Genomic DNA, 22,270 nt, shown 5'->3' with positions numbered 1-22,270 from the left:
GTTTTTGACAAAAAATGCAGGTCTTACCTTTCAAATTGCCACACTCTGTATGCATAACAGCATGACTCAACAGCATCCCAAATACAAGTCCTGGGGAACATAAATTCCCGAAGTCCGCAGTTTGTACTCTGGTGCCTTGGAATACAATGTTTCCCAGGCTCACAAAAACATCAGGGAGGACAAGGGGGCACACCGGGTCTAGTTTTAATCCAAAACAGAGAAAAGAAAACTCAATGAGGATTGTATGCAGTTTAGAACATATCCAATCATTATGAGCTGAACAAATTCATATTCTGAATCAGGTAAGTCTGGACTCTGGTGATACGAATAGTGATACTGAGCCTTGGATTTAAAACACAGAGAACTCGGTAACCTTTGCTCAACCGGGAAGCTCACTGGGTGACCTTGAGCTAGTCACAATCTCTTAGCATAATTAGCCTCACGGAGTTGCGAGGATAATACATAGGTCTGTCACCCAATTAAAGAAATCAATAAAGCTGCAATCCAGGGAGCATATCTTGTGTCCCTCCCCTCTCTCGGCAGTTGTATTCCTTGGCAAAGGAATGGGCAAAAGTGGAGAGGAGGGGTTGAACCTACTTAGGCAGGGCACCTATTTGAGATCATCTTGCCCAGGGGTCAGCAAACTTTTCCAGCAGGGGGCCAGTCCACTATCCCTCAGACCTTGTGGGGGGCTGGACTATATGTTGCCATGATTATGACCCGCATTTTTGGCAAAAACTCTTATTGGGACCGACCCCAATGTTGCCCAAAAGTGGTTATTTTTGGTGTGTGTGTGTGTGTGTGTTCCCTCATGGCACCCACATGGCTTCCTTTGCGTTTTATGCGTTGACAGTTATTATTTCTCTCATAAGGCGGGGTGGGGGGCTGAGGTAAGCGTGCCATTCCTGTCAGCCCTGGAGAGCGTGTACTCGTATGCGGGTGAAGGGAAAAGCCATTGGCCACACTAAGTCAGTCTGGCGCCGCTCAAGCAAAAAGGTTCTTTCCCCCGTGTGAGGGAAGAAGAAGAAGAAGAAGAAGAAGAAGAAGAAGAAGAAGAAGAAGAAGAAGAAGAGAAGAAGAGTTTGGATATGATATCCCGCTTTATCACTACCCGAAGGAGTCTCAAAGCGGCTAACAATCTCCTTTCCCTTCCTCCCCCACAACAAACACTCTGTGAGGTGAGTGGGGCTGAGAGACTTCAGAGAAGTGTGACTAGCCCAAGGTCACCCAGCAGCTGCATGTGGAGGAGCGGAGACGCGAACCCAGTTCCCCAGATTACGAGTCTACCGTTCTTAACCACTACACCACACTGGCACACTGGAAGACACGATGGCGGCGGCTATTTACCTTTCCATGGCTCGCACCGTGTATCTAACGAGCGGCCTCCACAGCAGAGCACAGCCGCCCAGGTGCTCCTCGCTTCCTCTGGCGGGGAACACCCTGCCGCCGCAACTGCCCTTCCTGAGGTCAGTCGCCGGCAGCTCCATGGTGGAAATCCGAACTGTGGCTCCTTTCCCCTCTCCCCCACCCCACCCCGGAAGAAAAAATTGCTGCGCATGCAAGATGGACGGAGAAGGGGCTTGTCTTGAGCAGCCGTCCCCCAAGCCTGGCTGAGTCGCAAAAAACATCGCGTGCATGTGCTACGCCAGCTGCCTGGATTCCCGGACCATCCGTGGGCTGGGCTGGATCTAGAAGGCAATTGGGCCTGATCCGGCCCGCGGGCCTTAGTTTGCTGACCCATGATCTTGGCCATTCCCTAAAAAGGAAAACGAGAGAGAGAACGGGCACTATTTGTGAGCAGAAGTATGTCTTTATACTCCAAAATCCCTATTCGGACAGAGAAGAATAGAAATGGGAGCATGGAACCTGAGACTCCTAATCATTAATCAGAAGATACTGGATTCACCCAGCCTACAAAATAAATAAATATTAGGAGTAGGGTAGTCATGTTTACAGAGGACAGTTGCTGCACAGTCCTTTATTAGAAACCTCCCCAGGGAGGTTCACCTGGCGCCTTCATTATACACCTTTAGGTGCCAGGCAAAAACGTTCCTCTTTAACCAGGTGGCACTGTGGGTTAAACCACAGAGTCTAGGGCTTGCTGATCAGAAGGTCGGCGGTTCGAATCCCTGCAACGGGGTGAGCTTCTGTTGCTCGGTCCCAGCTCCTGCCCACCTAGCAGTTCAAAAGCACATCAAAAAAGTGCAAGTAGATAAATAGGGACCGCTCCGGCGGGAAGGTAAACGCCGTTTCCGTGCGCTGCTCTGGTTCGCCAGAAGCAGCTTTGTCATGCTGGACACATGACCCGGAAGCTGTCTGCGGACAAACGCTGGCTCCCTCGGCCTATAGAGCGAGATGAGCGTCGCAACCCCAGAGTTGGACACGACTGGACCTGATGGTCAGGGGCCCCTTTACCTTTACCTTTGGTTGATTGACATCCAATGCCCTTTTAGAATGTGTTGGAGAGAGGGGGTATATTGGGTTGTTTTTGCTTTTATTATGTATTTTGTGTTCTCATATTGTGATTTTATGTTGTCACCACCCTGAGACCTGTGGGTATATAGGGTGTTATAAAAATTTAATAAATAATAATGACATCCCTGTGAGGGGAACAGGAACCTCCCAACATCTCTCAGCACCCTTAATGAAGCCACAGCTCCCAGAATTCTTTGGGGGGGGGAGCCATGACGGTTTTAAGCGGCATCATAGCGCTTCAAATCTATGGCGAGAATGTGGCCACAGACCGAGCCAGCTCCCAGAGGAAAATACAAGAGGCATGTGGACCTTTGCCAGGCCCGAGCCTGCATTCAGCAAGGGTAAACAAAGTTGCCTTTTGAGGCGAGGGGCCAAGATATATATTTTTAATTATTGAGCTGTGTGCACATTATAAAACCATTACAGAACCAAAGCATATAACATTCCAAATTACAAACAGGCAGTTGATACAAAGGGGTAATAAAATAAATAATACATTAACTAGCTACAATGCTCCGTATTCATAGACAGTAATGGAACCATATACATCAGAGGCCATAAAATGCATACATTAAAAGCGAGAGCACCGTGGTTTACAGAGTCTTTGTCTTGTTCCTTCCTGGCTCTGCAAAGTTCTATTAGTGTGAGGGGAGGGGGGGTGAGGGCCATCATGTTTGCTACTTAAGTCATTATTGATTGAGAAAGAGGAATGTGAACCTCAGAAGCCAGGGCGGCAGGAAAAGGGTGAGAACTTAATTTCACGCAGCACATTTAGCACGGCAGTGCTGGAGGGTCATTATGCATGCCCACTGGAACAGGGGTGTAAGCTGCGCCTTCCTAATGTTCGGACACGAACTGCAAACGGCGCTGACACTGTGTGAACATCATGCTCAGTGTTGGTTGAATGCACATGGATGGGGGGGCGGTGGAGAGCCTTGTGCCCTCCTTAAGCATGTTCAGCATAGCTTCCCAAAGAGGTTTTGGCGTTTTGTATTGTACGGACATTGTTTGACTAGGATTCTGCCTTATACCGAGGTCACATCCACAGTATGCTTTCGAACCACTGTTGTACTGCCTTAAACAGGCTTCTTCCACAGAATTCTGGGAGCTGTAATTTCGTAAGGGTGCTGAGATTTGCTAGGAGACCTCGCTCCTCCTCACAAAGATACGATTTCCAGAGGTCCCTGGGAAGAGAGGTTGATGGTTAAACACTTTATTTAGTTATCACTGAAATAAAAACAATTTGGGAGGGCTGGAAATTGACTACTTGGAAAGATGCAATTCCCTCTTCAGGTGCACTGGATAAAACACTTCTGCTCTACTTAAACCTTTTTCCTACTTAACTAATCAGAACAGTTTGGAAAGTGTTTTACCCTTGACAGTGACCTATATTACAATTAAAGCTCATGATCTAGGCTTCTTATTTGCCCAAGGAGACAACAAGATTTGCTATGTAATTTGAGAAGCACTTACACCACTGTTACCCGTGATATAAGCTGATTATAAATAAAGTTCAGCACAATTGCTTCCATCAGGAAAAAAACCCAAACAGAATTCACAGTCAGATAAAATGTACAACCCAGATGTGCTGTTGTTTCATATGGCCCCTGTACATAAATCAAATTCTGCTTAGCAACTGCTGCATATCATGTTTATTAAATAACTTCTGGATGTTTAGCAGCATGTAAAAGTGAGTGGTCTTTCTAATTCCAATATTTTACATGTCCAATACTTCTGCTTATCAATTCTTACCATGGAGTATTTTGAGTGCTCTGAAGAAGACATACCGTGTTCTAAGGCTTGCTTCTCCTGTTCATTTTTTGATGGATGAGGTAAGCTTTCAAAATGCCATTTCATTTCACTTTTAATTTGTATATTGCCTTTCTATATTACTATACATGAGGCGCTTTACATCAACAAAATATGCAACAAAGTACACACACCTTATAATAAACTGAACCAATACTAAAAGACACAATAAAAAGCATAACTGTAAAATGGAACGACTTACCGTATTTAAAATAAAGTAATATTCAATAATCTATTAGAATGTAATAGTGCGCAATGAAATTAACTCTCAAAACATTAGCAAATAATAATTAAACAGAAATTCACTCTTAACAATTACAATAAATAATTACTAAACTATGATCAATAAAAATAACTGCAGGTTACAATGCATAAAATACCACAATACATACAAAACCATATGTTGTTGTTTAGTCGTTTAGTCGTGTCCGACTCTTCGTGACCCCATGGACCAGAGCACACCAGGCACTCCTGTCTTGCACTGCCTCCTGCAGTTTGGTCAAACTCATGTTCGTACAAAAAAAAAGAATCCCTAAACTGCTAAAAATCATTCTGCAGCACAGAGAAATCTGAGATTTCCTGTGTCCCAAAGATCCACCGTTACAGAAAGTTCTGCAAAATGAGATGATCCCAAGTTAAATATTCTTAGGATAAAAATAGCAGTTGAATGCATAGTGAGGTAAAAAATGCAGCTGAGAATTCTGTCCAAGCCACATAGAAATATTTACTTGGGTGCCTCCATATATTTGCAGACACTTAGCAATGCAAAAGCAGCTTTGATCACAACCAAACCCAATAGCTGCTGTGGAACTATTCAGACAGAGACTCCACCGCCATTGCCAGTACATGAATTTCAACAGGGACAAATGTCAGGTTCTGCACTTAGGCAGGAAGAACCAGCTACACAAATAAAAGATGGAGGACACTTAGCTTGCATGTGAAATGGCACACCCCTCAACTGTCCTGTGAAAACCAGGACATCCCATTTTTAAGTGCAAGAGCATGGCAACCTTTTTGGGCACTGCGATCTTGGCCCCTAAAAAGTGCTTCTTTGTGGGTCACTCGCCCAGGAGCACAGCCCAGAAGACATGTGTCCCAGTTTTTCTCCTGGATCTGGGGGGCTTAGTAGACCACAAGCTTAACAGTGTGATGCAGCTTGGTCTGGAAACCAACTCTTATGATGAAAAGCTGAGGGAACTGGGTATGCTTAACATGGAAAAGAGGAGACTGAGAGGAGATATGATAGCCCTCTTCAAATATCTAAAGGGCTGAACCAAGTTCTGTGAGGAAAATGGGTGTGGTGCTGTGGTCTAAACCACTGAGCCTTGGGCATGCTGATCGGAAGGTCGGTGGTTCGAATCCCCGCGATGGGGTGAGCTTCCGTTGCTCGGTCCCAGTTCCTGCCAACCTAGCAGTTCGAAAGCACATTAAAGTGCAAGTAGATAAATAGGTACTGCTCCGGTGGGAAGGTAAATGGCGTTTCCATGCGCTGCTCTGGTTCGCCAGAAGCAGCTTAGTCATGCTGGCCACATGACCCGGAAGCTGTCTGCAGACAAACACCAGCTCCCATGGCCTATAGAGCGAGATAAGTGTGCAACCCCAGAGTCGTCTGCGATTGGACCTAATGGTCAGGGGTACCTTAACCTTTAACCACACTCAGCAGAACCCTTAACAGACTACAGTTCCCAGGATTCTTTGTGGGAAGCCATGGCAGAAATGGTGAGAACTGCTTTAAATGTATAGTGCAGATGGAGCCCTGGGCTCAAATTTCACTGGGGGTTGGCCCTGGCATGTAGGGGAGTGATCTCATATTACAATTATGAGAGTTATTTATGAACTTCAACACTATCTCTAATTATGGGTCAAGCTCCTGGAATATGAGCATTCTGTTTAAAATATGAAATGTTGGCCATCAAAAGTATCATTTTGATTACCAAACGCTTCAGGAATTTCTCTCCATCTTCAGAAATGCCATCTTCCTGCATCGAATGATGCAAAAATGAAGCCAGAAAAACAGGTTATGATTTCCCCCTTTTTAAAACAGAAAGAGGGGGGGGGGACACACACAGTAGTATCTACAACGCCTTAACATCAGTAGAAATGATGTGCTTTTATAGACTTAAGCGAACATGAATAGATGTTTCACGGAAAGACTTCCATAAATCAGAAAGGAACCAAGTTCTTGACAGCCTCTATAGATGTACAACATTTACAACATTATGAAAAAGTCAATATCTGCTGTATCCAAGTAACCGGTTTGTGTGCGCGAGAGTGAAATTCAACTCCTCAACAACGACAATTCATTTTCTCGCAATCCTCAGTTTGACATTAAAAATCTCTCCCTCTTTATCAAATTGTGACTGTGGTAAACTAATTAGTTTTCAAACGTCCTAGTTGTCCCCCCCCTGCCCCCCCAATCCAGTGCCATTTAGTTTGCTGTAAATTTGTATGCATGAAACGTAATTAAAGTGCTATGTTAATCTGGATGACCCTAAATGGACAAATTCAAATTGGAGGGGGAGAGACACAGCTGAAGGAGCAAAGGAAAAAAAATCTATAAATTTAGGGAATAACCTAATAAACAAGAGAGATACAACTCTCATCTACACCTGGCATAACGATGGGGAATAATACTTAATTGCTTTTATTTCCTGCACTGTTTTGTGGTGGTGGTGGGAACTAAGAAGCATTTTTTTTTATAACAACAACAGTCACAGTTGTAAAAGCAACAGAAGAACCTCTTTTTGCAAAAATGTTGGTTATACACTGGGAGAAATGAAATCAGAGCTATTTTGTTTCATACAGTGGGCAGTATGTGTGCACATTTAATATACGCAAGAAATAAAAAGGATATAGATCAATTCACCCAGGGTTAAAAATAAATCCTCTAGTCCTTTTTCTTGCTGCCAGCCATTTCAAAAATGGTTGCAGCTGAGGGAAATTGTAAGATCCAGCAGCCTCAGCAGGAGGGGCTTCATTCTTCACTAAAAAAATAATTCTCTTTGCTGGAGATGCCTCAGGAAGGATCTCAATATAGCCACCTGTCTGCTAAAAGTTATATAAGTTATGTGGCATCTACCAGACACCCTGCCCTCCCCACTTATGGATACTATTACTCTGTTGGGCCTTATGCAGTGGTTAGGCCCTATGCTGTTGAGAACCAATCAGAGGCAAACCATGGGTCCATTGCCCCCTTGACAAAGAACTGCATTCGTGCCCACCCTCGAAAAAAATCACTCTACCACAATAGCCACATTAGAAATGTCATTTTATGCATGCTTCTCCCGCGTTTGATCTCGCCACGACAGCAGCCATGCATCACCACACACTTATAAGTCATTTCTGGGGTGGTTTTTTTTTGCGTTCCCTCTGGGCCTGGGCCCCCAGCAGGGGCTGGTTTGCCAACCCCTAGGTACTCCTCTGGAGCCAACATGGTATAAATTCATGGAAAAAAGGTAATCATAACTGACTGATAAGGTGGAACTTCAGGTTACAAAGAAAATTGAGGTGCTACCTAAAATGGCAGCTTTAGGTTGAAGGCCCTCTGAATAATGTCTACTTCAGGAATGAGAACTTGTGACCTAGACATAGCTGCCAAGTTTTCCCTTTTCTCGCGAGGAAGCCTATTCAGCATAAGGGAAAATCCCTTAAAAAAATGGATAACTTGGCAGCTATGGACCTAGATGTGGTAGGACCAGGGCTTTTTTCCAGTCAGAACTTTCCGGAACTCAGTTCCGGCAGCTCTCATGTGGGTGCCATTGCCATTATAAGAGAATGAGGAAGGTTCATGATGAATTATGGCACTTCTTTTTTTCTAGAAAAAATAGCACTGGGTAAAACTACTACTCTCAACATCCTATTGGCTGTGCTGACTGGGGTTGATGGAAGCTGGAGTACAACAATATATGGAGGGTCACATGTTCCTGTCTAGTTCAACATATCCCTTCCCCGCTTCCCTGTTGTTGTTGTTGTTGTTGTTGTTGTTGTTATATCAATTTCCCTGTCTTTACAAATGACATCCTATGTGGAATAAAGTTTCACCTCACATAACAAGAAGGAGGTAAAGGATCTGACACAAGTCTTGCCACTAGTGGAAGATGGGAAATGGGCACCATTTGGGAAAGTTAATTCAAAAAGAGTCTTGTGGCACCTCAACGACTAGCAAATTCATAATGGCACAAGCTTTCAGGGACTGAAGTCCTACGTCATCAGTGTATTCTTAACTTGTAGGTAAAAAACACATTGGATGGGGAGAGGGGATTGTAAGCAATGAGGTCAGTCAATGGTGATGATGATCATTAATTTATTAACTTCCTTCTAAACAACCAGCTCAAACAGTTTACACACAAGACTATTAAAAACAGATGGAAATCAATTGTACAAAGTGCAGGCAGAGACAGTTCCACTGGACCCTGAAGGTTTGTAAAAGAAGGGCCGTGACCCTTAACAGCAGCAGCAGCAGTCTGGACCTTGACAAGGGGCTGCCATTTTGGTGCGCCATCTCCAACTCCTTGAAAGATTCCATCAACAGTGTCTCTGAACATTTTTACACATCACTTGGGAAGACAGGCAAACTAATACCACTGTACTGGAAGAAGCAAAGATCACCAATGATTCTTCAACATCAACTTCATTGGGCTCATCATGTTGCACAGATGCCTGATTATTGTCTTCCAAAGCAACTACTCTATTCCACACTTAAAAATAGAAAGCGTAATGCTGGTGGTCAACAAAAGAGGTTTAAAGACTGTCCCAAGGCAATTTTTTTTTTAAAAAAAACGTAGTATAAATATTAACAATTGGGAAACACTTGCTCCAGTTGGATAACAGCCTTTACCAAAGGTGTCATGAGCTTTGAAGACACTCGAACTCAAGACGCAAGTGAGAAATGTGCTAAGAGGAAGGCACGCTTGGCAAATCCACACCGTGATCAACTCCCACCCGGAAACCAATGTCCCCACTGAAAGGACGTGCAGATCCAGAATTGGCCTCCACAGTCACTTACGGACTCATTGTTAAAACCGTGTTTATGGAAGACAGTCTTACTCGGCTACGAGTGATCGCCATAGAAGAAGACTTTGCGTACTCTCACCCTGAGGTGTTGGCCACTGGTGCTTATCTCTGTTATTAGACTTTGGGCCATAACCTTGTTAGCGTGAAGTAACATTTCTCTTTGGCCAAAACCTCAGCAGGTGCTGCTTTGTACAATGTCTTGTGTCCAGAGACAAATGTTGGAATGCTGGTAGGAGGGAATATTAGGAAGAGTCCTAGATCGTTCTAGGAGGTCCGAATTGCCCAGGACTGCCTCCCTCTGACTTGGTCAAAGCCTGGCTCTGCCTGAATCGTTCTGATTTGCTTTGGCCTTTGGGCTTTGACTTGATCTGTTGTTGCACAGGCCTGGTGGACACTCCAGAAGACTGACCACGAGAGTCAGCAGGGCAGCGTTATACCCCTGTTCACTGATTGGTACTGCATATCAATGTTTAGCTGAAGAGAAATATGAGTTGCAGGGCTGGCCCAATCATTAGGTGGAGGGAAGCTACCTCCTCCTTGGGAGGCACGCCCATGAACATCCCACCACCTCCATCACTTGCTGAGAAGTACTGCTGGTATCAGTCCAATTTCCAGTGAGATCTCATGAGAACTTGTGGAGTGTGCAAGATCTCACCATAAATTGGCACTGATGACGGCACTCTGCCAGTGGTTTTGCCTCAAGTGGCAATGGGTTAAATACAATGCTTAGATCATAGAATTTTGGAAAGGACCTCAAGGGTCATCTAGTCCAACTCCCTGCAGTGCAGGAATATTTTGCCCAACGTGGGGCTCAAACCAATGACTCTGAGATGAAGAGTCTCGTGCTCTACCAGCTGAGCTATAGCTGAATGAGTGAAATGAAGTAGACTTAAGTAAGTCATGATGACTCACATATGCCCCCTAGATTGCATCGGGCTTAGTCTAAGCATCACTAAGTCAACATCCAACATCCAACTTCTGTGTTTTGCCTGAAATTCAATTATTGTGTTTTTTATTCATTTTCAATATTAAACAGACCAAACTGCGGGAGGCAGTGCAAGACAGGAGTGCCTGGCGTGCTCTGGTCCATGGGGTCACGAAGAGTCGGACACGACTAAACGACTAAACAACAATGACTGTAAATACTTTCAAGTATCTTCATCATCACTTTTAATCAACTTCTGTTAGCTCGTATCAGGTCTTCTTCGTAGGGGAGGATCTCACTCCTATTACATACAAATGTGGCCACGTAACATTGGTGGCCCCACCTGTTTCAGAGAAGGCTGCTTTGGAATTAGATGACTTCGAGAGAAGAAGCAATGGGGGTGAGCATAAGGGCAGGGTGCTTAGCGCTTTCCCAGCACTTCTCTATTTCCAGTCCTCCCTGCTGCTGTGTTCCTCCCATGGGTTTTCAAACATGAGAGTTGCAAGGGCAGACATATATTCAGAACCTCGCTAAGGGTGGTGGCAAAGCAGCTATGTGGGAAATTGGAGCAGAGAAATCTGTTAGATGGTTAAGAATCCTCTCCTCAATTGTTTTGCCATTATAAATCAGTCTCCCTATTCTCTCATTCTCTCTCTCTCTCTGTTGATGGAAAGGAATTGGAGATTTTGTTTACATGTTTGCATGAAATGTGTTAAGTCAAGTGGGGCCATCAGTATCACAAGCCTAGTTGATGTGTATCAGGCAGGAGAATAAACAATTTGCTATTGCATTTTTGCTTTCTTGAAAAACAAGTTGAGGTTGCAGATCTCTGCACCCTTTACCTGGCAGTAAGCACCATTAAATGCAGTGGGACTGAGTAAATGTGCTCTGCAAGTTTTATTTATCTACCTAAGTCCCCTCATGATAGAGCTTCTAATGTTATAAGATAAAATGTTACAATATAAAATGTACAAATATTTGAAGCGATGTTCAGTGAATCTGAAGAAGTGTGCATGCACACGAAAGCTCATACAAAAATAAAAACTTAGTTGGTCTTTAAGGTGCTAGTGAAGGATTTTTTTATTTTTACTTCCACCCAGACCAACACGGCTACCTACCTGTACAGGATTTGTTTTTGAAAGTGCCCCTAATATTAAAACCAGTTCAGTGGTTAGACCTGGGAAACCATGGTTCAAATCCCCATTCAGCCATAGAAGTCACTGGGTGACCTTGGGCAAGCCATTTTCTCTTGGCCTAATTTACATCACGCAATTTGTTGTGAGGACAAAATGGTCGGGGAGAACCATGTACACTGCCTTGAGCTCCTTGTGGGATGTTATAAAGAAATTCTGAAAAATTGACCAATGTAAAAATGTTATATTCTTCCTCTCTGAAGCATACGGTGAAGTCATAGAAAAAAGTGTGTCGTTTTCTGACCGACTTTTTCGGAGAATCTTCATTGCAAAATTATTTCACTAAATATTTTTTCACTAATATATACTGTACACTTGAATCCTCACTTTATATTAGTATATGCATTTTTGTACACATTGCTTAGGTAGAGAACTGCATTGCAAAATCTGGAGGAGCGTGAATTTCAAATATTAGCTGTTCACATACTGTCTGCAAATGTGAAAATTTGATAGTTTCACCTTTAAATGTGAAATAAATCAAATTGATCTCCCTTCCCTAGTCATTAGTTTATTCTGTCCCATTTCTGCATTCAACTGTGAATTCTTTAAAAATGAAATAAATAAATAAAATGAACAAAAACCTTATTTAAATGTATATTTATGCAAATTATGCATTTAAATATGCATTTTATCACAAACTGCTATTGAGATACTTATTCAATTGCAAACACACACATTTCCACATGCCATATATCCTAAAATACACATTTGTGCACATTCTGGTACTTTTTAAAATATGAAAAGCAGTATCACAAAATGCAGAGAGGTGCAACATCCCAAGGATAATTATGTTCCAACCTACGTGTTGGTCCAAGGAGGTGTGAATTAGGTTGGTTGCTTAAAAATGCAGCCCGAACAAAATGGTCCTCTATTCCTAGGGATAAATAATCACATTGCTGCCTCTGTTTATGTGCAGAGAAACAGAATCTATCAGCTTCATTGTATGCCCCCTTCAAGAAAAGGACACTTAAGGTCATTCAAAATAAGACAACTGGGCATTCCTTCACAAAGCCTACATCACATTGTTATGTTGGAAGTCAAAGCATTGTTTCTCCTGTATCATGGTTACCCCAGCTGATTATTTAATTCAAAGCCAGGGCATTTGAGTGGCAAAATAAGGACCTGGAATATTACTCTGACATGGTGCATGCCTCTAATTTACTGGGATTGGGGTGTGTGTGTGTGTGTGTGTGTAAAGCTGAGTACTAAGGAAGAAGAGAGAACCTTCTCCCACCCACCCCCACCCCATCCCGCCATCCCTGTTAATCCTCTGCTGGAAACGACAACAATCAATTCCCCTTCGGCAGCTGTTTTGTTCTTCAAATACACAATCATTTTTTTCAAATTGATGAAGAAGGAAAGAACGCATTAGTTTTTCAACCAGATCAGTTTATGGGAATAAAGCAAGTTCTGTGATGCAAAGACAACATGGCAGAATGCCGTTTACCCAAACACCTTCATATTTCCTATTCCTCCCCCCCACCCTGCTTTTAATGTTCTTCTTTCTTTTCTTTTTCCTCCTTAGAAAAGGGGTTAAAATTAGTAGGCACATTTCATATTAGTGTATTTTATGCAATAAAGCATAAATTATTTAAAATAACACGACCTTTTATCTTGCACCTTTTGAAGGAAGCAAATTAAAAATGTAAATTGGGAGCTAATTAATATGCAAATGTATTCATTCGCAGTTAACAATTAGCAATTAAACCTGCAGTGTCTACAAAGAGCACGGACAAAATTAGTAACTTAATTTATCATTAAAAAATGAAAACGTACACAAAATTTTAATTGACTTTCAAAATATTTCCCCTGCTTTTCCCTTTCATTTTTTAATAAAAAATAATTATAATCACAGTTATATGGATGAAACTCCAAATACCTACAGATTTCTGAGGAAGTTCTTAGGGAGAGATGATGGAAGGAAAAGTTTCCCTTAAAAGATGACACTGAAGAGGATTTTTTTTTGGGGGGGGGGGGAGACAGCGAAGAGTGTTTGCTGGTTGTTAATTTGTGGTGTGGAGTGAGGGATGTATAGATTTTGGGCGTGTGTTACTATCCATTTGTAGTCTACATGCGCATTAAATATGCCCCAGTGGTATTCTTTGCTTGTGGTTTAGTGCTTGATGATGCTTCAATTAACGAAAAAAATCAAACACATACGAAATGAACAGAAAATGAAGAATTGCAGAACCTTATCAAGAGTGCAGTTGCTCATTTACTCATAAGTTGGCCCAATTGAACATGGTGGGACTTACTCCTGAGGAGGCATGCATGATATCAGGCTGAACTCTATACTTTATATGTAGTGATTTTTTTTTTGCATTACGTTCAGCTCCGAGTTTAGTGTAATAGCATTCAATTTTCTGTTGGTTAATCACTACCCCTGTCTCTCCACAAGGCTTTCTTCGGGGCAGCACTCTGAGGAATGCAGTGAGAATAATTTAAGTACTACGTTTGTGTGCGCGTTGCCTCCGCCTGACCACACACACACGTACAGATTAAATTATTCTAACCAGAGTCAACAGTGTACTCTCCCGCAGAAACCCACAGGCAAATCAATGGATTGATCAATGGACAATGATTTGAGAACCGTCCCCTTTCCAATACATTGCAATTCAGACCTGGGCAAATACAGCGACATTAAGAATCACATTTAATACCACCCTCTAAACACATCCCAATAATGTAAACACCATCTTCTGCTAGGTTTCTGCCCCCCCCCCATTTTTTTTGCCTGGATTTTATTTCCAAAATGCCCACAGAAACACGGTGTGTGAGGAGGACTCCCTTGGCACCAATGAAAGCAACCTAGGAGAAGGCAAAGAGGCTTTTTTGCTGCAATTCCTGCACAAAAAAACAGCAAGTATTCCAACGACAACACGTATGACTCAGCTCCATTCAGAATGCTGTGTGTAGTTCTGATCATTGTATCTCAAAAGAAAGAAAGATATAATGTCCCTGGAGAAGATGCGGGGGGGGGGGAAGGTTACTTTAATGGTTAGCAGGTTGGAGCATCTCTCGCTTGAAGAACACCTGAAATAGCTGGTACTTTTTTGGCTCAGGGAAAAGTAATCATATACAGCTTGGTCCTTTCTGTGCCTGTTTGAAGCAAGTCCCAGTACATTTTGCGGGTCTTCCAGCCAAATACTACCGTAGGTGGTCCTTTACCATGCAGATATCCTGAAGTGTTAACCGGACTCACTGCACAAATCCTTCATCTGCAAAAAAGGGGACCTTGATATGACTGGGTGCTCACACTGCAGACCTGGTTCACGCTGGGGGCTATATGCATAGGGGAGGAGAGGGTCACAGAGGACGGCCAAGCTCTTGCAGCACCACCTCTGACTGAGCGAGTGCATGCCTAAGGGCGAAAGCAAGAACTTGGCACAAGGTGTACAATTTAATTAATGGAATTCATCCAGAATGTGCTGACGGTTGCTATCTAGTGTGGCCACATGTCCTACTGCACAGAGGGCAGTCCTCTATCTGAAGGGCTGCCGGGGACACCAGAACCACCAGAAGGGACAGCAGGGGTCTTGGGGTTTTCAACACCCGGAGAGCAGATTGAGCAGGCGCACAGGTCAGCTGATCATACTATGGTGAAGAAGAGGAGGAGGAGGAGGAGGAGGAGTTTGGATTTGATATCCCCCTTTATCATTACCCTAAGGAGTCTCAAAGCGGCTAACATTCTCCTTTCCCTTCCTCCCCCACAACAAACACTCTGTGAGGTGAGTGAGGCTGAGAGACTTCAGAGAAGTGTGACTAGTCCAAGGTCACCCAGCAGCTGCATGTGGAGGAACAGGGAAGCAAACCCGGTTCACCAGATTATGAGACTACCAGTCTTAATCACTACACCACACTGGCTCCACACTGGTGAGATGCATTGCATTTCCTATTTAAATTACAGTGCAGTATTTCTAACTTTGTGTAAATTAGCATATACAATTTTTGTCCTCTTTTTTTGGCAATACGTTTCCTTAAACAACTTTTTTGTGATGCTTATTGCTACCTAGGATAGAAGAAGTCCAGCATTGCACAGGGTTGGGCTAAATGACCCTCATGGTCCCCTCCAACTCTACAATTCTATGAATCTATGAAGCCAATAAATGTATGGCAGGTAGCCCCCCCCCCCTCTCAAAAAGCTGCTGCTTTTTCGGAACAAAAATTTATTGGGTCCCAGATTTTTCCACATCTTTCTAAATTTGTGTTGGCTCTTCTTCACACACATCCGACCACTGTGTTTTAATTGCTTATCTATATATATAAATTATAATCGTTGAAAAATGAGGGGGTTTTGTTACATGGTCATTGGGTTCCACCAGGTGGCAATGAGCAGTTTAATTGGTTTGAACGTCAGGATGTGGGTCAAAAGTGCTGAAACAAGACTATGTTGATGACTCACTAATTGACATTGGTAGGAATGAATTATAATGCAGACGTAGAGCGTGCAGAAGTTCCCAGGTTCATTAATGTGCATCTCCAATTAAGTGGTCAGATAGTGGAAAAGACCTCTGCCAGAGAAATTCCCCACCAATATTGGGCTAGATGAAGATAGGAAGCTGCCTTTATACAGTTAGACCGCTGGTCTATCTAGGTCAACAACTTTCCAGCATTTGAGAAAATCCCAGTCCTATATGGAGATGCTGGAGATTGAACATAGATACGTTGATTGAAAGTAGATATTTTGGCACTGTGCTAAGGCCCAGATTGACCAGGAAGTATATAGGAAGTCTAAGGCAGCTTCCTCTGTTATGTATGAATAATGAGAACTGAATTTGCTTTGAGGAGAGCAGAGATAGTTCCCGCATGACTGTAGCTTAAGTGGACGTAGGATCTGACTCCACGGTCTGTAAACAATCAGGCTGAGGAACTGGCACACTCAGGACTAGGTTAAAAATAAAACGAGACAGATCAGTAGGCATTGAAAGTGGATCCAGGGACATAAAGCAAGATGAGCAGGTTGCAGTAAAACGAAAACATGTATTCAATGCAGACTGTAGGTTTAGCAAAAGGCTCAGGGGGAGTACAGGGTAAGAAAAAGCAGCAGATTTCTAGGTACAGGTGTGTATACCTGGAAAGCAAAGGTTTTGATGATCCACAGCCAGGTTGCCCCTGCAATGGAATTTTGCTGACTTCCCAGCCAACAGCCTCTTCCTGCTTCCCATTGTCGAAGCCAACGGGACGACTGGAGTCAATGAGGCCCAGAAGCAAACAATCCCTTCAGTTCAGGTATGTTAAGCAGAGCTAGTGACTGTTGAGGACCTGACAGTGATCCCCTGAGCTGCAAGGCTAGAAATACAAAATTGTAGAGTTGGTGGTACATAGCTGCTGAGACCTTCCTCATAAAGCCTAAAAGATTTTCTGGAAGCACCTTTCCATTTTATCTCAGTTGCAATGTGACTCTTGTACAGGGTTTGCTGGTGTGGACCAGTTGTCAGTGGTGTGGACCATAGGCTGAAACATTATTCCTGCAGGGCTGAAAACTTTCCTGGTAGATTCCGTGAGATGACACTTGATACAGATTAGCTGGGTTTCCAGAGAGCACACTGCTTTGCCATCACATGGAAGGTGATTTGGACAAAGCAGGCGACCAGTGACCATATTAAGCTGCTTTATACTGACTTGGACCCTTGCTCCATCTAGCATAGTATTGTCCACAATAATGGGCAAGAGCTTCCCATGGCTTCAGGTAGTCTTTTTCAGCCCTACCTGAAAATGCAAGGAATAGAACATGGAGCCTTCTGCAAGCAACGATCCATTTTCTTTCAACTGAGCTATAGGCCTCCACTAAGGCCCCTGTTGGCTTTATGATGACCACTTCCTGGCAGTCAGAGCAGGCCCAGTACAATTCCCCCCCCCCAAAAGCACTTTTTTCAGGCACAGCCCCCGAAAACACAGGTTATAGGGTGCCATGCAAGATCATGGCTCCAAAGAAACACTTTTTTGGGGGGGGAAGGGAATTTGTGGCATGAAATCGAGGCACCCCAAATGGCCACCATTCTCTTACAAAGGAAAAAACTGAGATGCCCCGTTTTCCCCCAGGACACTGGCAGGGTATGTTGCTTGCATCCTCTGGGACCTTGATTCCATTGTTACAATAGATGAATCTTGAGGGGTGTCCAGAGCACTGTCTAGACGTGTTGTGTCCGATGAGCTTCAGTTCATAAAGCTCGAGGTGGACATGGGCACCACTTGTACTCTGGACCCTTGCCCCTCTGTTGGGAGAGAGATGGGGGAAATGTGTCTTGACCACTCAGCAGCTTTTGATACTGTCAACCATGGCATCCTATGGAGTGGCTGTCCAAGTAGAGGGTGGGCAGCATGGCTTTGCTGTTGTTCTGGTCCTGCTTGGATGGGAAATGCTTGGGGAGTGCTCTTTGGCTCCATCGAGCCTTCACTGTGGGGCTCCTCAGGGTTCAATTTTATCTCCCATTCTGTTCAACGTCTACATGAAACTGGGCTCATTGTTAGCAATATGCTGATGACACACAGCTCTATTTTTACATCCTCGGGAGTGGCAGTAGATGTGCTGGACTACTGTGGCAAAACATGGTTGGGCCTTTTCTGTGGTGGCTCGCCGTTTGTGGAATGCCCTCCCCAGGGAGTCTCAGCTGGCACCTTTGTTACATATCTCTAGTTGCCAGGCAAAAACATTCCTCTTTTTCCAGGCCTTTGGTTAATTAAACATTATATGGCCTTTTAAGCTGGGCGGAACGGTATGTGTCTGTTTGTTTCTATGTTACATATTTGTGTGCTTTTATATTGTAAACTGCTTTGTGATCCTCCTCTGATGAAGGGTGGTATAGAAAATATAATAATAATAATAATAATAATAATAATAATAATAAGAAGAAGAAGAAGAAGAAGAAGAAGAAGAAGAAGAAGAAGGCTGTCACCTATATGCTTGATCCTATATACAGGATTGTATATAAAAATGTATGTATTACAATAAATTTGCAATGAGATGCAGGTGAATTTTCATTACAACTTAAAAATCACAAACTGATGTAGAAATGTGAATAAATGAAGACTGGTTTTTATTTCTTAAGAAACTGAGAGAAACCAAAATGGAACAGGTAGGTAGCCGTGTTGGTCTGACATAGTCGAAACAAAATAAAAAAAAATTCCTTCCAGCAGCACCGTAAAGACCAACTAAGTTTTTTATTTTGGTATGAGCTTTCGTGTGCGTGCACACTTCTTCAGATACATCTGAAGCTCATACCAATGGCAAACTTAGCTGGTCTCTAAGGTGCTACTGGAAGGAATTTTTTTATTTTGTTTCAAAATGGAACAGATTTACCCAAATCTAATTTAGACTTTATACCAACTGAAGACTTGTAGCATGGGAAGTAATTACTCTTTCCTTATTGAACTGAACAGATCGCTGAACTTTAAGAGTCAGATTTGTTCTTTTCTTCATTATTATTATTATTATTATTATTATCATCATCATCATCATCATCATTATCATCATCTCTTTTGAAGAAAATAGGAAAGCTGTGTTGGGAAACGATATATGTTGCAAGGCATTTTAAATTGTGTCACTCTATTTTTGCCCTGTATTTTGTATTCAGGAATAAAAAAGGAAGTTTAAAGAAATACATGTTTGGATACATGCCCCATATATATAGAAGCATGTGTCTACAGGCAGGACAGCATCTAAGATAATCACTAATCACTGAGTTGTTTACATCTTTCCATCAAATAAAAGCACACAACCATAAAGAGAAAGTGATAAAAATTATGTTTTGGCTGAAGATATGTTAACTTGCTGTCACTTCCCTTGTGGAACATGTTGTGTATTGAGGATTTTATATCTGCATTACTATTGTCTGTATGTGCTTTAGGGTAAAGTAACTGCCTTTTGGCTCAGCTACTATTGGTTCATTTAAGCTGCTGTATTTGGATCGTCTATCTTATTGGTTCCCTCCAAAAGGCAGCACTGTGATTGCCTGATATTGTTCCCTCCAAAATGTATCCCTTTCTAGCTAGTCCCCTGTCCCTATAAATGTAGCTTTCCTGTCCTCAGAGTCAGTCTTGTCTTGTTGCCTTAAATAAAGAGCTGTTATCATGAAGATGTTGTAACTGAATGACTACTATTAAGAAACCCACGACACAACAGAACATACATCTTACCTATTAGAACTGATTCAGCAAATCTTAGGTGATTAATTGTATGGTTTCTAATTGATTAATTAATTGATATGTGGCTCCCTCATGAGGAAAGATCCACTGGGTTCAATCCTGCACATGGGAGTAAGTCCCATTTGGTGGGTCTTACTTTTGAAGAGAGGATTGAACTGTAAATATGACACATTCTATTTACTTATTCATAAAACAATATTTTAGAAGGAAAAGGCCTTATTTCTTTGGGTGGTACCTTCACAACTCCAGAAGGGCTTGTGATCAATCTACTAAAGAAGAGGTAAAAGGCTGCAGTCTTCCCACAACCTCCCACCTTTTTTTGGGAAAGTCCTTCAATTCTCTGAAACTGATTTGCCTGTGTGCTTGCGGGTGGGAGGCAAGGGGAGGGGAATCTACAATAAACATGTCTCCTCCTACTATAGTAGCAGATGCCTCCACTGGATCAAAAGTCTCTTCATGGGCGTAGTAGTTGCGCTACACTCATTGCATGTGACTTGGGTGTTGAGAAAATGAAGTAGGAACACCTCTTCCAAGGCAGTGCACACTGCCTGCATTTTTGGTAAATATATGTATTTTAAAATCAAATGCACCCCTTGCTGTGTGGAATTGCAAGCATGAAGTCCATTGTGTGGACTTGGTGCTGTTTTAATTGATCCAAAAGATTTATTTATATTACATTACATTTGCAGCCTTTTACCTGGCATTGCTCAGGAAGAAACAAACAAACAAATGAAATGAGCAGTTAAAATCAGAGCAGTTCTGAAAGATTTAGCCCACCATCTTGATTCAAAATGGTGTGTCCAGATGTATCCAGACATAGACAAAAACCTGCTTCTTGGTTGCAGGAACCATTCTGCAAAATTTGGTTATTATATCTTAAGAGGTGCCCAAATGCATAGGGAATAGGTGAACAACACATGCACACACACACACACACACACAAATTATATATATATATATATATATATATATATATATATATATATATATATATATATATATAGCCCTTTACTCAGATGCCCCAGGGTGGAAATACATAAGTGAATACAAAAGTTAAGACAATAATACTAAAACAGGCAAGCGTGAATTCCATGCAAAATTTCAAATACATTGCAGCAGCCATGATAATCCAATCTAATATACCCCACCCCACTCCTAAAAGCCTGAGGTGTGTCTTCAACTGATGACAGCATGACAACGATGTTGTGGTGAGAGGCAGTTCAGAAGGGGAGGTCATTCCATAGATGGGAAGCCACTACCAAGAGAACCCATCCAGGGGTCTCCAGCCCAGAGATCTCATTGGATCTATGGACCACTAACAGAGTCCTGGAAGGCAAAATGGGATTGTAAATCTGCATCTGTACTGGAATTGTTTCAGATGTTATAATTGTTTCATTGTTCTTGTGTTTGCCGCACTGAGCTCATTTGAGAGGAAGGATGAGAGAGAAATTTAATAATAATAATAATAATAATAATAATAATAATAATAATAGTAATGTACTTAATCCAATTGATTTGCTGATGAGATTTTGCTTACACCCCTCCTGTCTATAGATCCCTGTCTATAGATGAGCAGATAGGAAATCAAAGCACATAGCTCTCTAGATATTGCAGGTAGAAATTATGTCTTACAAGCAAATAGGCAAAGAGAATAAACACAATCTATTTCTGTATTTCACGTGGTGTGTTTAATTTTTTTCCCATACGACAGGGAAAGAAGAGAAAGAGCTTATCAAGTGAAAACAATAATGCCCAGATTGCATATATTTCAAAGCATCCTTTGCTAGGGCATGTTGAGTGATAGTTTTAATACACATAGCAGCAATAAAATATAGATGTTTCACACTGGTATAGATTATTTATTGATCTCATTCTGTGTTACTAAATAGATACTGTAGTAATGGTCATTGAGAAATACATATTTGTCCACTGACACATGTTTATACAAAATGTCACATATGCAGTGCCAAAATATAACTAAGCATTCCTGAGAACAGCTGGGAATACTATATTTTTTTAGGGTGTTGAAATAATACCATACCCATTCTGTTTTGCTTTTTTTAAAAACACACACAAAAACTTTCCTTTATCACTCTGGTCCCGCAGTGTGAGAATGCTCCCCCCTCCCATTCCCCTGTAGATGCAAATGTAATTTTTAACACATTTCTCCAGCAGAAAAGTTATTTTATCAAAACACAACATTGATGTTAAGCTGCAACCTCTTACCCAGCACAGTGTTTTAAAAAACTTAATGGCTTTCTCCATGTTTTTAATGGCTGCAATATTATGCAGCTAACAAACAATTTCAGAATTAAGTTGCCACAATTAGGAATTAGAAGCAGGTGGCACAATAATGGTGCTTTTTCATTTCATTTATTAGGAGGAGGGGGGAGGGAGGAAAAGCTTCTCTCCCCCCCCCAAAACAACACAGAGCTTTAGTTATTTTCATCAATTCTACAGTAAGAGCATGTAAGCAATTTGCAAGACCCAAATCATTTCAAGTATAACTTCACGCCCGTCGTTCATTCTCTGGAGTTTTTAAAAGCTACTTTGCAGCCAGCACAAATTTGAAAAGATAATTTATTCCCAGTTTCGCAGGTACAAATATTTATTTATTTGGCTGGTACATTTCTTTCAATTATAAGATTTCTTACCCACCCTTCACCGTAAACTCCCATGGTGGGTTATGAGAATAGAATATACAATTGTA

Source organism: Zootoca vivipara, chromosome 1 (genome assembly GCF_963506605.1).
Source record: "Zootoca vivipara chromosome 1, rZooViv1.1, whole genome shotgun sequence".
In the NCBI taxonomy this organism is placed as follows: Eukaryota; Metazoa; Chordata; class Lepidosauria; order Squamata; family Lacertidae; genus Zootoca; species Zootoca vivipara.
Note: the sequence above shows the minus strand (reverse complement) of the source record.